Source organism: Mycteria americana, chromosome Z (assembly GCF_035582795.1).
Source record: "Mycteria americana isolate JAX WOST 10 ecotype Jacksonville Zoo and Gardens chromosome Z, USCA_MyAme_1.0, whole genome shotgun sequence".
Taxonomy (NCBI): domain Eukaryota; kingdom Metazoa; phylum Chordata; class Aves; order Ciconiiformes; family Ciconiidae; genus Mycteria; species Mycteria americana.
In genome coordinates, this window is record NC_134396.1 from 5,396,058 (window position 1) to 5,410,896 (window position 14,839).

At 43.2% G+C, this 14,839-nt stretch overlaps 1 protein-coding gene across 2 annotated transcripts in view; it reads right to left on the reverse strand.

The window, feature by feature from the left end:
• NPR3 (natriuretic peptide receptor 3) overlaps positions 1-14,839 on the reverse strand; it is a 50,822-nt gene that overhangs the window by 21,174 nt on the left and 14,809 nt on the right. The window lies entirely within an intron of this gene.

The window sequence follows — 14,839 nt, forward strand, 5'->3', positions numbered from 1 at the left end:
GAGACGCATCAGCAGAAGCACACACAGGTAGCTTGAGCAGCACAGGTATTCCTCTTCTGTGAGCGGCAACTCACATCTCAGTAGTGCAGTGAACCCTGGCTTCATGCACAATAATTCAGAATGAATTATCTTTTCAGCTGCAAGAAAGATGTTCCCATTCACTCACAGTTTCATTACAATGGAAATGCTCCTGACATCCTAGCAAAGGCGTAATTAATGATTACACCACATTATGGGGTCTCTTACTGCCATTTCCAGTGAACAACCCAGCTCTACAAATATGCTCCTGGATATGAACAACGTTTAGCTTATCTTCCACTTCTAAACAATTTAAAATGTTAGTAAATAAAGTGCTACTCCAACTCTCACCGTTTTAGCTGGACATTAAAAATGTTAAAAGATAAAAACATGTATCTGGCTAAATAAGTAACTGCTCCATAGATAAACAGCATTACATAGTTGATTGGCTAAGCCGAACTAACCAAGCCCCTGGTAATGTAATTACATACAAGACATTCCTTCACTCTTAAACTAGTTGCCAACAGTAAGGAGACTTTCGGAATTATTTACTGATAATACAAAAGTTTACATTGTTCTGACATTTAAAATTGGACTTTTAGATAAGTCCAACCTACGTTTCATTAAGAAAATGCACCACCAGTTTAGGGGAACAGCCCACAGTGCTGCAGAAGGCACAGAACAGCTCAGCTCAGCCTGACAGCCAAAGACTAAAAGGCAGCTGCAGTTATTTTGACCTAAGGAGAAAGCATGAAAGAAGAGGTGAAAGTCAGGCTTTTGGTGGAATAACAAGAGCTGATGGACAGAGTGCACACTAGGACAGGCTTTGCCAGTGGGGGGGTTTAGTTTTTCAGAATTGGAAAAAAAAAACCAAAACAAGAAACCACAAAGCTTGACAACTGCATTATGTGCCAGCATTAGAGTCCAAGTGGCCTGTGAATGATCAAACATGGGCTTTCTTGATGTGACACTCATTCTCTCAGGAGAGAAATGTGTCTCCCCAGTTGCTTTACCTCCCTGCTGGCTGATTTACAGCTTGTGGCTGGCATTTGTTGCAAGGAAAGCTATTTGTCACTTCCTTTGTCCGTGGCAAAGACCTCTCAGTGCAACACAGCAACCTTAAAAATCCATTTTGTCAGCTCATTTGCTCAATCTGAAATCTACCTGTGCCACCAGCCTGAAAACCCACCTGTAGACACTGCAGATTTGCCAGATAAGCCCTGTCAAAATTCACTTGGCAGTTTGGGAGGTTACCGCCACAGCCCCCTGCCTTCCCTCTTGGCCAAAAGCCCTGACATTACATATGAAAAATCACATTAGAAAATCATCAGAAGATCATTTGTGCCACCTCTCAGTTACTCATGCACAAAACCCAGCATCTGATCTTGCATCGTCAAGGAGGGTGAAACTGCTGGTAATTCATGCCATTTGAAATCTTCTTTGAAAAGAGTAATATTTACTGTTTGAAGGTGAGACGGCACCTACACTCCCCAGCCAAACCGTATGTTGGGCACACTGACTACTTTTCACATTATTCCAGGAACGTGTTCAAGCACCAGTTCAAGATACAGGATGCCACACAAAGTTTTCCTGCATATCATCTTGCTCGATCATTTAGAAGTTGCCACAATCCTACACAGAGAATGGGTTGCACGATGTTTACGTAGGACTGCTCTAACCCAGCAAGGAGAAAATACTGGAGACAGGAGGAATATTACAATGCAAAGTAATGGCTGCAGATAATTTTGAAGGGATTGCTCTTTCTTTGTTTGATATTCCACCTGTCCAGAGCTCACTCAGGTTCATTTTGCAGCCCTGTTGCCTATGACTGTCAACAATAGATCCTCTGAGTAAAAAGAGTGCAAAATTTGTTCCATCTGATACCACTCCTGACTTATTAGAACAGTTTCCCAAGCCATGTAGTCCCAGGACTTCTATTCTGGACAACATTAACTGTGTTAATGATACCTTATGTACCTCATGGGTATAAAGGATTGTCTTTATTCCTCTCCTTTTTTTATTATTTTAACATAGCTTCTGTTCAGTCCTATCAGAAATGATGAAACAGCCACCTATCGGAAACGATGAAACAGGATCACAGAATCAAGGAATAGACTGACACCAAATTTTCCTGAACAATTTTTACACTTTTTGGCCTGTGGTTATTTGAATTTTAGAATACTTGACAGTAAGAATAAATAAGACTTACAAAAAAACCCCATGCTTCCTTTGTTGCAGGAAAAGGATTAAAAAGGGCTAGAAGAAAGGTATGTTCCAAGAATGTGTCAAATAGGGGCCAGAGTAAATGCGAAGATGCCTTCACAGGTTGCTTGAAGGTCTCCACGGTAATTAATAATGTGTGGTCCAACATTAGACAGCCCTCAGGACAAAACTAAACAGATTATAAAAGCTATTAAAGATCCACTAATCTTGTAGGTAATTAACAGTTCTTTTACAGAATCACAGAATCGTATAGGTTGGAAAAGACCTTTAAGATCATCGAGTCCAACCATAAACCTAACACTGCCAAGTCCACCACTACACCATGTCTCTAAGTACCTCATCCAAACGTCTTTTAAATACCTCCAGGCATGGCGACTCAACCACTTCCCTGGGCAGCCTCTTCCAATGCTTGATAACCCTCTCGGTGAAGTAACATTTCCTAATATCCAATCTAAACCTCCCCTGGTGCAACTTGAGGCCATTTCCTCTCATCCTATCACTTGTTACCTGGGAGAAGAGACCAACCCCCACCTCTCTACAACCTCCTTTCAGGCAGTTGTAGAGAGCCATAAGGTCTCCCCTCAGCCTCCTTTTCTCCAGGCTGAACAACCCCAGCTCCCTCAGCCGCTCCCCATCAGACTTGTGCTCCAGACCCTTCACCAGCTTCGTTGCCCTTCTCTGGACACGCTCCAGCCCCTCAATGTCTCTCTTGTAGTGGGGGGCCCAAAACTGAACACAGTATTCAAGGTGCGGCCTCACCAGTGCCGAGTACAGGGGACGATCACTGCCCTAGTCCTGCTGGCCACGCTATGTCTGATACAAGCCAGGATGCCATTGGCTTTCTTGGCCACCTGGGCACACTGCTGGCTCATATTCAGCCGGCTGTCAACCAACACCCCCAGGTCCTTTTCTGCCTGGCAGCTTTCCAGCCACTCTTCCCCAAGCCTGTAGCGTTGCATGGGGTTGCTGTGACCTAAGTGCAGGACCCGGCACTTGGCCTTGTTGAACCTCCCACAATTGGCCTGGGCCCATCGATCCAGCCTGTCCAGGTCCCTCTGCAGAGCCTTCCTGCCCTCCAGCAGATCAACACTCCCACACAACTTGGAGTTGTCTGCAAACTTAGTGAGGGTGCACTCGATCCCTTTGTCCAGATCATTGATAGAGACATTAAACAGAACTGGCCCCAGTACTGAGCCCTGGGGAACACCGCTTGTGACTGGCCGCCAACTGGAGTAAACTCCATTCACCACCACTCTTTGGGCCCGGCCGTCCAGCCAGTTCTTTACCCAGCGAAGAGTACACCCGTCCAGGCCATGAGCAGCCAGTTTCTCCAGGAGAACGCTGTGGGAAACGGTGTCAAAGGCTTTACTGAAGTCTAGATAGACAACATCCACAGCCTTTCCCTCCTACACTAGGCGGGTCACCTGGTCGTAGAAGGAGATCAGGTTGGTCAAGCAGGACCTGCCTTTCCTGAACCCATGCTGGCTGGGAATTTTTAGTTGATAAAAATAACTAAATATTCATTTAAATTATACTTAATTTATATTAAATAACTAAATATTTATTAATTTATATTAAATAACTAAAAATTTCTAATAAAAAGCAGAAATTTTTGATTGTAGTATTTTCCATTTTGATTTATGCTGTTTTTTTTGATTGCAGGTGCGAGCTGAGCTCCGAATGCTGTGATCATAATTTGCACGTCAGGGCTACTAAAGTGTTGCTGTCCCTGACCCGTACTGCACAGCAGAGCCACCCCCCAGCGTGTGTTATCAGCAGTGTGAGTGGCAGCACAGAAGCTGACGGGTTTGCTGAACATCTTTGGAGGCTGCAATACAAATATGTGGAAACCCCCCTGCTGAGATGTGTTCCGTATCACTTTCACATCCCATTCAATGTACCATGTAACTAAAAAGCAGGTAAGCTAACTGCATAGCTGGATGAGGTAAGCATACATCTGCACTTTTTATTTTCCTACCTTTCTACTCTAATTAAGCACGTTCCATCAGAAAAAAAACCCTCTCCATGGAAATTACATGAATAAATTTTACACTGTTCAAAGTTATAGTTCCCCAAGCAGCTATAGTGTGACCACACTATTCATATATACCAAGGTGTTAACAGCATACACAGCAATGCAAAATACTACCGACGTGGAAGACGGCCAAGCTACAGCTATGCAGGACCCATAATTTTCCATATCCTGCCCACTGACTATTAAGTAAGCTTATTCTCTTCCATCTGGAACTGCCCAGCTCTGAATCAGAGCAATTCCAGCAATTCATACCACTTCAGTGTGAGGTGGGGAAGATCATCATTACTTCTTCTCTACTGCAAAAGCAAGCAGCTAACATTCCCCAAACTGGGTATCTGCATCTACTTCCCAGCACATCCGCAGTGATTTTCAAGTTGTCACACTATAGTCCCATCCAAAATCAGTGAGGACCCTGGGGGATTACATAGGACATACTCAGACTTCTTCCAAAAATCTTACCAATTTACATACCTGACATGATGCTCAGGTGAGCTAACGCCCACTGGAAGTCCACTGATATTTCACCCTCTTTTGGATTAGTCTACAAGGATGAAACTTGAAGCAATCAAGCTTAGAAATTTGATGCTACAATCACATGAAACTCATCTAACCTGAGGATTACGAAAACTGTCAATGAACCCTCATGAATTTTAGCAATATTCTGTTATACTATAAAATTACAGCATGACACAGTAAAAATATGGCAACAAAGTTCAAATACAGCAACTATATTTCAAGTATATATACGCTATGATGTACTTCAAGCCAATCTCATGCCAAGTTGGTTCATCTCCTTCACGACTATGGACTTCTGTGGCATGGCAACACATCTGACAGCTTGCACAGATGTTTTCCTACTATGGCATTCTGTTTCAGTGTATCTCAATAAAATAGCCTTTTTCTAAGCAGTTGTAATTTAACCCTCAGTTCTCTGTTTTTCATCATTCTTCACCAAGCCAGTTATGATTACAGTTCTTCCTTTATGAGCTTTTCCAAGAAACCCTGATGTAGCTAACTTTTTTATGTGCATTTCTGGACAGGTATCCTTGGTTGTCTTCTGTTGATTGACTCACTAACCAGCAATATACTCTTCACTTAATTTTGGAGGAGGGACTTTTCTCTTTGATACCATTTGCTGATGTCACGCTGCCATTCTAGACATCGCCACTGCTGTTGCCATTGTTACAAGCACTCCTTTATGGTCCTGGGATGCCCAGGATGCCCAGGGGCCCGCAGCGGTTCCTCAATGAATTGGTCTGAACTGCACAAACCCAGAATAAGGTGCTCATGATCCCTTTACAGTAGATGATAGGCAAATACAGATGATTCAGTTTTAAGAATTTCCTTTTTTTTTAAAGATAAACTATGATTGTTACAAACTGGTTTTCTGTTAAATTTTCAGTTTGCATAAACTCTATGAGTTGATGGAAGTGAGAGGTAGGTTGAGAATCACTGCAATCATTTCCATCAACTCTGGATGAAAGCGAGATGTAGACTGAGAATTTGAAGCAGAGAGAAGAATATCCTTACATCTGAGCATTACCTGCCAATATGCAAGGTGCATTTCAAACCAGTAATCCAGTTTCAGCTTTGCAGTAATTTCTTAGTCCTACCGCCACTAACACAACCGCGTATCATCCTGCGTGTTACCATCGTAACATGATTGCACAGCTCTCATTAACTCACCATCCAGCTCCTCAGATCCTCGTGTGCCTTCTTAATGCCACTATGCAACAGAAACTCATAGAGTTCCTATATCTCACCTATGGGTAACAGCTACTCCCATGCATCTGGACTGGGATTTCAAGGACTCCAAAGTATAATCATGGCAAAGCCAGAGGATTCGCCCATAGCCAGCTGTCATAAACAGCATGTCTTGGGGTACCTACAGACACGGATACATGACCTGACCTGTTCCCACAGAGATCACATCACTGTGAAACCAGCGCAGCAACTGGAAAGGAGGATAAAGCTGTAAAACAGTTAACCAAAGCTGTATGTTTAGATGCCTAATACTAAAAATAAAGCCTGTTCACCTGGGCAACCAGACTGCTTCACTAACAAGAGTTGGACCCTACTGGTTCAAAGAAACAGGAAGGGAAAGAGAAAAATAATAGCAACACATGCCTTCTCCAGAGAAGGCCATTTCCTCAATATTTAATTCAGGACTGAATTTGGCGTTACACCAAATGCTGGGCAATGCAGCTGTAGCCAAGGACAGCCTCTCACTGTATTCATTGATATCAACTCTCTATAAATACATAAATACGTAAGCTGGCACCTGCTCAAGAACACATTAGGCCAGAGCTCAGGACTTGGTTTTCTAAATGACAGATAACTGTCCCAACTCTCATTTGTTATTTGGGGCTAGAACCCACATCCCTCCTTAGAAAAAGAGGAATAGCATTCCCCAGTGTAAGGAGATATCATATACCCATAAAACCTTGTGCATATTTAAGAGAGATTTATTCAAATACTGTTGCATCAATTTAATCTTTCACAGAGAGACAGTGTGTATGTGGAAACTCATACGGAGCTTTTCTTATAGGGGATCATGTGACTTCATTATGTGAATTCTGCAAACTGAGGCTTATGTTCTGCTTTAAAATTATACCTTAAAAATTCAGCACTGCAGTCAAATAAGACATCACTTCCCTTTAAGGAGGCTTTTTCCAACAAGGCTGCCTGCTTGCCTCCACCTCCTCGCTGGTATTTATTGGTACAGCAGTAATGCTGAGCGCAGAGGAGATGGAGACGTGTGCCTCCGCCTAAGCACACCAGGCAATGTGGTCCTAGCCTGAGTACTCTGCAATTGAAGTGCAAGTTGAGAGAGAAGGCGTAAGTAGAAAAACCAGGGCGATTATTATGTCTGGGGAGCAAGCAGCTCCCCAGCACATCAGCTCACCACCTCCATCATGAAAGAGCCTGCAAGTGCCGTTTGAGAGACAAGATGTATAGAAAGATCCCTGCTTTTACTGCACTTTCTGTTTGATTTGGACACAAAGATGCTCTGCCGCAGCTAAGCCCTTTTCCTTCAGGGTGAGACCGTGCCTTTGCTTGCCTGCACCGTTCAGCATCTGACCTGCTGGTACATGAGCTGATGCGCACCCCAGGCATGCCAAACCATTGCTACCCTTGCTCCACCTAAACAAGAGGATTCTTACTCCAATGGGACTGAAATACCACCAGTGACAAACTCCTACCCACTTTAAAGCCAGATGTGGAACAGAACCCAGCCCTTTGTTGCACAAAAAAGTCTGCTGAAATAAAATAAATTAACAGAAAGAAAATAAAAAGAAATTAACAACCAATGTCTCGGATTTCCTTAAAAAAAGCTGCCAGTTTCAGGGAGTGAAGGGATTTTGTCAGTGAAGGTTATTTTCTTGCTAGGGAAGGAAAACTAACCACAAAGCCAGCTCCTCTGCTCTTGTATCTCCTCATTCTTCATGCTCTCTTCCTTGTTTTTCTTAATACCCCATTCTTGAAAAACTGGTAGATTTACTCACTGTCATCCGGCTGGGGCAGCCACAAGTTGCTCTTTTGTCTCAAGAGTGAATTGAAGCAGAAACCTATTCAGTCCCAGGCTGCAGGGGAGCTGCGCATGAAATACCAGCTAAAACACGACAGGGGACAGTGACAACTGAGAAGCAAGGGCACGGAGGAACCCTTCCACCCCGCTGCCTGCAAGAGCTGCTTATTCTTTGTTTATTGCTTGCAACCCCCTCCTATGATTATCTAGAAAACAGCTTTAAACCCCTAGTGCCTGCTGCCAGCAGGCCAGGCAGAAAACTTTCAAGATACAGCCAAAACCTGCTCCTTCCATTAAACACAACCACGGGAGTCACCACCTCAGCAGATTTAGAGCCTTACCCACAGTCAGCTCACGTCAAGGGGCTCTCACTATCACTGATTTGCATGAACTTTGGACCAAAGCCACGGCCTGATATCACCAGGTCTCAGACCCCCCTCAGACCTCCACCGGCATGGCCAAAGCAGGAGGGGGATGAGCTGAAAACTGCCCTGCTCCAAGAACGGGGAGCACCTCTGGGACCAGATTTTCCCCTTGCAAACCCTTGTGGGATTTATTCCTGGCTCTATCCAATGCACTCACTGCTTCCTTCTGCAAGTTGATACCAGCCATTTTACCCCTCTGTGGTTTTGGTTCCTGTATTACCTTTTAATATTGGTCTCAAAGGAGTGCCATCGATGTAGCTAAGGAGCAGCACTGTTTTGTACCAGAAGTGAACTACCTACAGAATAATCGTTTAGGGGAATTCTTCCTTTATGTATACCTTACACACACACTATTCACCTATGTAATTTAGCTCTAAAGGGCTCCAGGCCACCTGTCAAGGAAAAGGACAGAATCAGAAAATGCAGTAACATGCTCCTGCAGTTAAGGTGAAATCCATCTCCCCATGTTCATAATACATCTCTAACCCCAGATAAATGACCAATGCAAAAGATCTCTAGCACACAGCACCATATTACCATTGCTTGAATACTGAAGGGATCTTAACTACAAAAGGTATAGCTGTCATTTAAAAATTAACCATTCTACTTTTTTAGGATTTCCTGCCTTCTAACAAACTATGCGGTCATCCATGTGATGAGTTACAAAACTATGTTCAGAAATCATACTTCTAGTCACAGTGGTGAAACACGAGAGATATTAAAGAAGTTACTCTTTTCAGCTGAATGCACACAGAAAATAAAACATGCTTGTTTTAAATAGATTTTTCTATGGACCCCATTGGTAGTCTGATGATAACCCTTTATACAGTTGTAATGAATGCGTACATTTTAAGTTAGCATTATGCAACCGTTGGGACATTTTAATTGCAGATAAACACCTAGTAACCAAAAAAAATTAGACAGTCCTTTCATTAGATACTGAGTTTTAAATGTCAGCGAGCAAGTTTGTTTTTCAAGCAGGAACATATTTCAGTTTTCAGGATGAGAGTCACTCATCTGAAAAAATCAGTTCCACTTGCTAAAATAAGCTAACTGGTTTAAATAACTGCAGAGCTAGGACAAACAGGAAGGACATTTTTTTGTTAAATGTTTATCCTTGTACAATGTGCAATTGTTTTGGGTTCTGGATTTCTAACATTATCACCAAACCACAAAAATCAAGGAAATATTTTATTTTCTACACTAGACACTCTCAAGATCACAACAGTTCTCATGCAAAGTTCAAAGAAAAACCACTAAATCACTGTTGTGGAAACTCACACATTGAAACTGAATTTACCTGTATTATGCTAGCTTGCGAATAAATACCATGAGGGTGGGCTGGTGCAATCTTTGATGGGATAAAAAGCCACATGGGGTTGTCATGGGCATCTGCTCAGAAACTGTGAAAGGACCATCGTTTTTGTGCTTTGCACCAGGTTAGCAAAGGATACCCAGCAAAGCATTTGCTTTAAATACAGTCTTAAGGCCTGGATAAACACAGATTATTTAGGCATAGCCAAAAACTGTGCTTAGCTCAGAAGTATGCTTGGAGCTGGGATTAGTCATCTAAGCTCCTTATTCAGTACGGGGTGAAAATTAGGCACACAAAACCAGGATTCATAGACCACCAGCACAACACCTCACCCTCGCCAGCAAAGGAGGTGGAGAATGAGGGATGGACGTGATGCCGTTACTCTCGCACAGGCAGGTAACAAACTCCCGGCTGCATGGAGACGCAGCCAAGTCTTTACAAAAACCCCACGGGGAGCCAGTCCTTTCAAATCCCCTGCCCCTTTCATCTAAAAGCCCCGGAGCTACGACTGCTGTGCTAGCATGTGAGAAATTCAGTATCAAATCCCTGCTTTCAGGGAACCCGAACTCCACCCTTGCCCTGCCCTGTCTGCAGGGCACCCAGGGGTGCTTGTGGCCCGGAGCTGAACCCAGGTGCTGGGGGAGAGGGGTGACCTTCCAACACCTGGGGTACCTCTGGGCTGGGAGTAAATCATTTGCCTTAAGAGCCCACCTGAGGCTGAGGTTGCCAGGACAGATGATCATTTTATTAAATACCAGGGTAAATGGTCATACGAACTTGTAAACCTTAATAGCATGGAACTAATGCGAACCCTCAGGCTGCTATTAATCATGCTTCCATTCCAAGTAATTTAAAAATTAATGACTTGGTTTTGTTATTTTCTTTCAGATACTAGGTATCTGATGAAAGGTGTTCAGCTGGCTGATTAACCATCCCTTCGCTGGCACAGCTGCGAGGATCCCAATAGCACAGCAAAGGAGGGGTACAGCAGCTATCTCGAAAGATATTTATGCCCACCTGTCAGCAGGCAGTAATGTTCCAGCTACACGCCTGGGTGTCCTCCCACCCTCCAGCAGCATCATAGTAGTTAACACCTCAAAATTTGAGGATTTACAGCCCCTCCAAAAGGCTAAACCCTCACTCTTTTAGCTTTTTGCTTCCTTATCGACTGTCTGATCCCCAAGATCCTGCTTGATTTTGCCTTCTAAGGTATTTTGTAGTCTGCGGTCTGATGGGCTAACTGGATGCATTGTACAAACGCGTGTCCCGTCAAATGTAAATGTCCTCCTGCCTACTGAATGTCACCTTGTTCCTGGCTGCTGAGCAAAAGGTGCCCAGAGCTCCTCACCTACCCTCCTCCCATTGTCCCGCGCCCCTTTCTCATGCCCCTCTTATTCATTTGCTCTGGGACATAGACAGTCTTTGTCTTTTCAATCCGCCTTGATATATTAGTTCTTGGAATGGACTAAACCTTTTGATTTTTGTCTCAGGCTTCTCTTCCTAATGAAAAAAATATCTATTAGAAACAAGGAAAGCTGGGAGCATCCTCCTGTGGGTTCCTATGGCTCCCTGCATGCTCAAGAACACCGTTGCCTTTATTCACACAGCCCATCCTCACAGGCTGACTACGTTAACTCCTCCACATTAGAGGAATTGCTAAATATCCACCAAACAAAAAGCTGGTAGAGCGGTACGTGGATCTTCTCTCACCACCTGGCAGAGCACATCCAAGCCCTGCCGCCTGCCTTTGCTCTGCCAATGCTCACACACCTGGGTGACCTGACTCACACATGGGGATGGCATGCCTTCCAGTTAAAAGACTTGTCCCTCTGGAGAGTGAGTCTTTCTCAGAGCTACGTTCAGGTTGCTTAACCTCCCAGCACTCAGCCATGAGAAATGAATGTGCCGACATAGCAAGGGATCACAGACTTGAGGCGTTACTGATGGCCACCTATACTGTTCTTTCAGGAAGACTTGTCACCTGAATGTCATAAAGTTAGACCTTGCCCTGCTGTCATTCAGGATCGCTTTCACCATACCAATAGCTCAAATGAGTACAGGAAAGCTTCCCTGAACCACCTCAGTGTGGGATCTGCCCCTGTGGAGGCAACATCTTTTCTGCCCTGGAGCTCTCAAACAAGCAGTATGCATTTCTGGTCTTGAAGAACTGTCCTTCTTTTATGTCCCTAAAGAAAACAAAACGTGGCTCCTTCCCCCCAACCCCTGCCACCCTCCTGATCCAACTCTCCAATTAAACTGTTTGGCTCACCCGGATTTCAAACACTGGACTCTTAACCTGGTCTACATTACCGCAGCGTGAGGCTACCAGCACAGGTGAGCTCCCGCAGCGCTGAGGCTGGAGCAGCCCTTCGGCCATCCGGCAAGGACACCGCTCCCACAAGAAAAGAGCTTCCAGCTGCCCGCCCAGGACCCCGCTGATGGCTGCAACAGCATCCTGACATGGGACAGGCTCACCCAAACCTCCCACTTCATGCCTTGTTGAGTTGAGGGTTTTTTTCAGTTAAAAAGGAAACTTTCAACTGAGTGTTACTTTCATGAGCTTCTCGGGGAACAACGCTTGCAGAAGGTATTAGCTGCTAGAAAGTCTGTTAGCAAAGGTCGTTCATTTGTAAAGTGTCATTTTGTGCAAAATAAGATACATAGTCTTTCCTTGCCTTCATTCAAACATCTTAGAGCCAGACCATTTAATACCAGTATCAAAAATCCTACAAATTTACATAAAAACAAGACCTCAGTGGGACAAATTAACTTTTGGATCATTAGTGATGCAAGTGGCATGGAGAGGTATTCAAAACAAAAACAGGTTACGAACTTTGCTGGAAGACATATTTTTCACACTTTATTAGTGGAAAATAAGGTGTATTTCTAGCAAGTACTTCAAAGGGAGAGTGCCTTGCCCATAAATATCTGAGTGTCTGTTTAGTAAAGTGGAATGTGAATATCTGTAAAACCCAAGTAAAAACACAGGGCTATGGAAAATATACAACATATATATGAAGATCAACTCTAAACTTTTACATTCCCAAAGAGTTCAGATGTTACTATTTTCAGATACACCTACAGTTTTATACTATCTCCTCCATGGTTTAAGACAGCTTCAAAAATATGCTTAGACAGGCTAGAAAAACTAAACAGAAATCCACTGGAAGAGAGAAGAATAATTCCTTTCTTTTACTGTCTTTTATGACATCTGTTAATGGCAAATAACATACTATTATGCCCTAGTTTTGCTTAAGACCCCAATGTGGAAGACACTAGTCTTTCATATCACTGAGAAAGCACTAACTTCAGCAAAAAAAAGTGTCTGCTGTATTCACCAAATTTAGCAGTCCAGAGTTCAACACTGCTCTTACAGAAATTGAAGAAACTCTCATTAATTCCAAGAGGTGAAGGGCTGGTCACGAAAATCCTAAATATGTTTTACTAATAGAATTCATCTTGTTAATAAGCTGGCATGTGAACCCATTTTTGCCGGATGCTGAAAGCAGCTTGTGGTTTGCTTTTATTCTTTCGAACACAATTAGCAAAGCACTCCAGCAGCTGAATAGACCTATTCATTTGAACAAATTATTCTCTGGCAGGGCTTTTTTTTTTTTTTTTTTAATCTCCCCAAAACTCTCTCCCATCCTGGTGTAGTCAGAAGAGACACAAAAGCCTGCCTGCCATTAATCCTGCCTGCCTGTGCCTGAAAAAAGACAAGTGGGATGTACATTGCTGAATACGTTGCATTTTCAGCATCTCTCTCAGTGACATGACTGAATTGCTCGCTTCTCCTAAACCTTATCTTAGCTGGTGTACAATCGTAATTAAAAGGCTGACGTAAGGAATACACACGGGGAAGAGTCTGGCACGGATGTTATGGATGAGATGATAAACTTTATGAGCACAGCTACCTCCCACATAGCTTTTGTAGTTAACTGTTGGAGCTCGAACAGTTGCTCTTATGCGGACCATTTCTCATTTCAGAGGGCTGAAAACGTTAAATAAAACAGACTTGCCCTTTCTAATAGGTAGTAGCATTTTGCTGATCTAATTAATCTACGTAGCTCATTCTTTCACTGAGATAACTCTACAGGCAAATTGGGCTCCAGTTCCTTCTCCTGCTGCTCATTTTCAGTGTGAAAAGGGGCTGTGGATAAAACCCACGCATCCATCTCATGAACGATGCTGTCATGTAGTTAACACAGCAGAAATATTTGTTTAATTAGTTACATTTTCAGCTTTTCAATGAGAAGAAAAAACAAGCCATGGGTGGTCTGTAACCTCAGAAGAGCAAATATCGTGGGCTGTAAAATCATCCCAGCTCAGAATACTGGGTTGGACATAAAAAAAGCATTTATTGAATCCTAGGCCTGAGTCAGGAACAGAAGGTGCATTAAGAGCTTCCAAACTGCAGCCTACCGCCAATTCATTAAGTGTTCGGCATTATTTAATAAAAATGGCTTATACATATGCTTTAACTGAAACATTATTTATTCATAAACATTTTTAACTAGAGTATCTATTGGGAGTTATTCACACACCAATTCAGAGACAGTTTCAAACTCTTCCTCCAAGTAAATGCATGCAATTCCCACTGCTGTCTGCCGTCACCTAGGCTATAGGTTGGTAAGCAGAGCTTGTCCTGTATTTTGCAATTAAACCAAGGATCTCAATCGGTTTCTAGAGACCAGGACATGTTGCTGTTAATGTCTTGGTAATGCATTAACATCACAGAAGGGAGAAAACTGCTATAATTCGTGTAATAGCATTAAAGTGATTCTACTGTCCTTATGCCTGAACCCCAAATTTGAGCGGAATTTTTAAAAAGTTCCTCTTTTTTTGGCTATTTATCAGAGAATTCAGTCGCCAGGTAGGCACAAAATAAAATGGTCAGGCTTTCTACAGAACTACAGGATGTTTCTTGAAAAAAATTCATGACACACTTGGATGCTGAAACGAAGGCTGAGCAGATCTGATGCTTCAGCCCACAGTTCTTTGGGTTACATTAACATGACAGTAACTGCTTTCAGACTCTGGAAGTGGTGACCAAGCAAACTAATAATATTTGCTAACAGGCTGTGCTGATCCCCAGGCAGCTGTTGCAACGGGATGTTGCAATGGGACATTGCAGGCAGGGAACATCATTTTTAGCCCCATCCTGTGCAATTACTACCTACCCAAATACTTCTAAGATGCTTTCCCAGAACCTCTCTGCCACTCTTATTTTCAATGTTTAGTTAAAAGGTGCTTAAGGAAGCTTTTTCTTCACAAGAGAGATTCCTGGAGGAGTC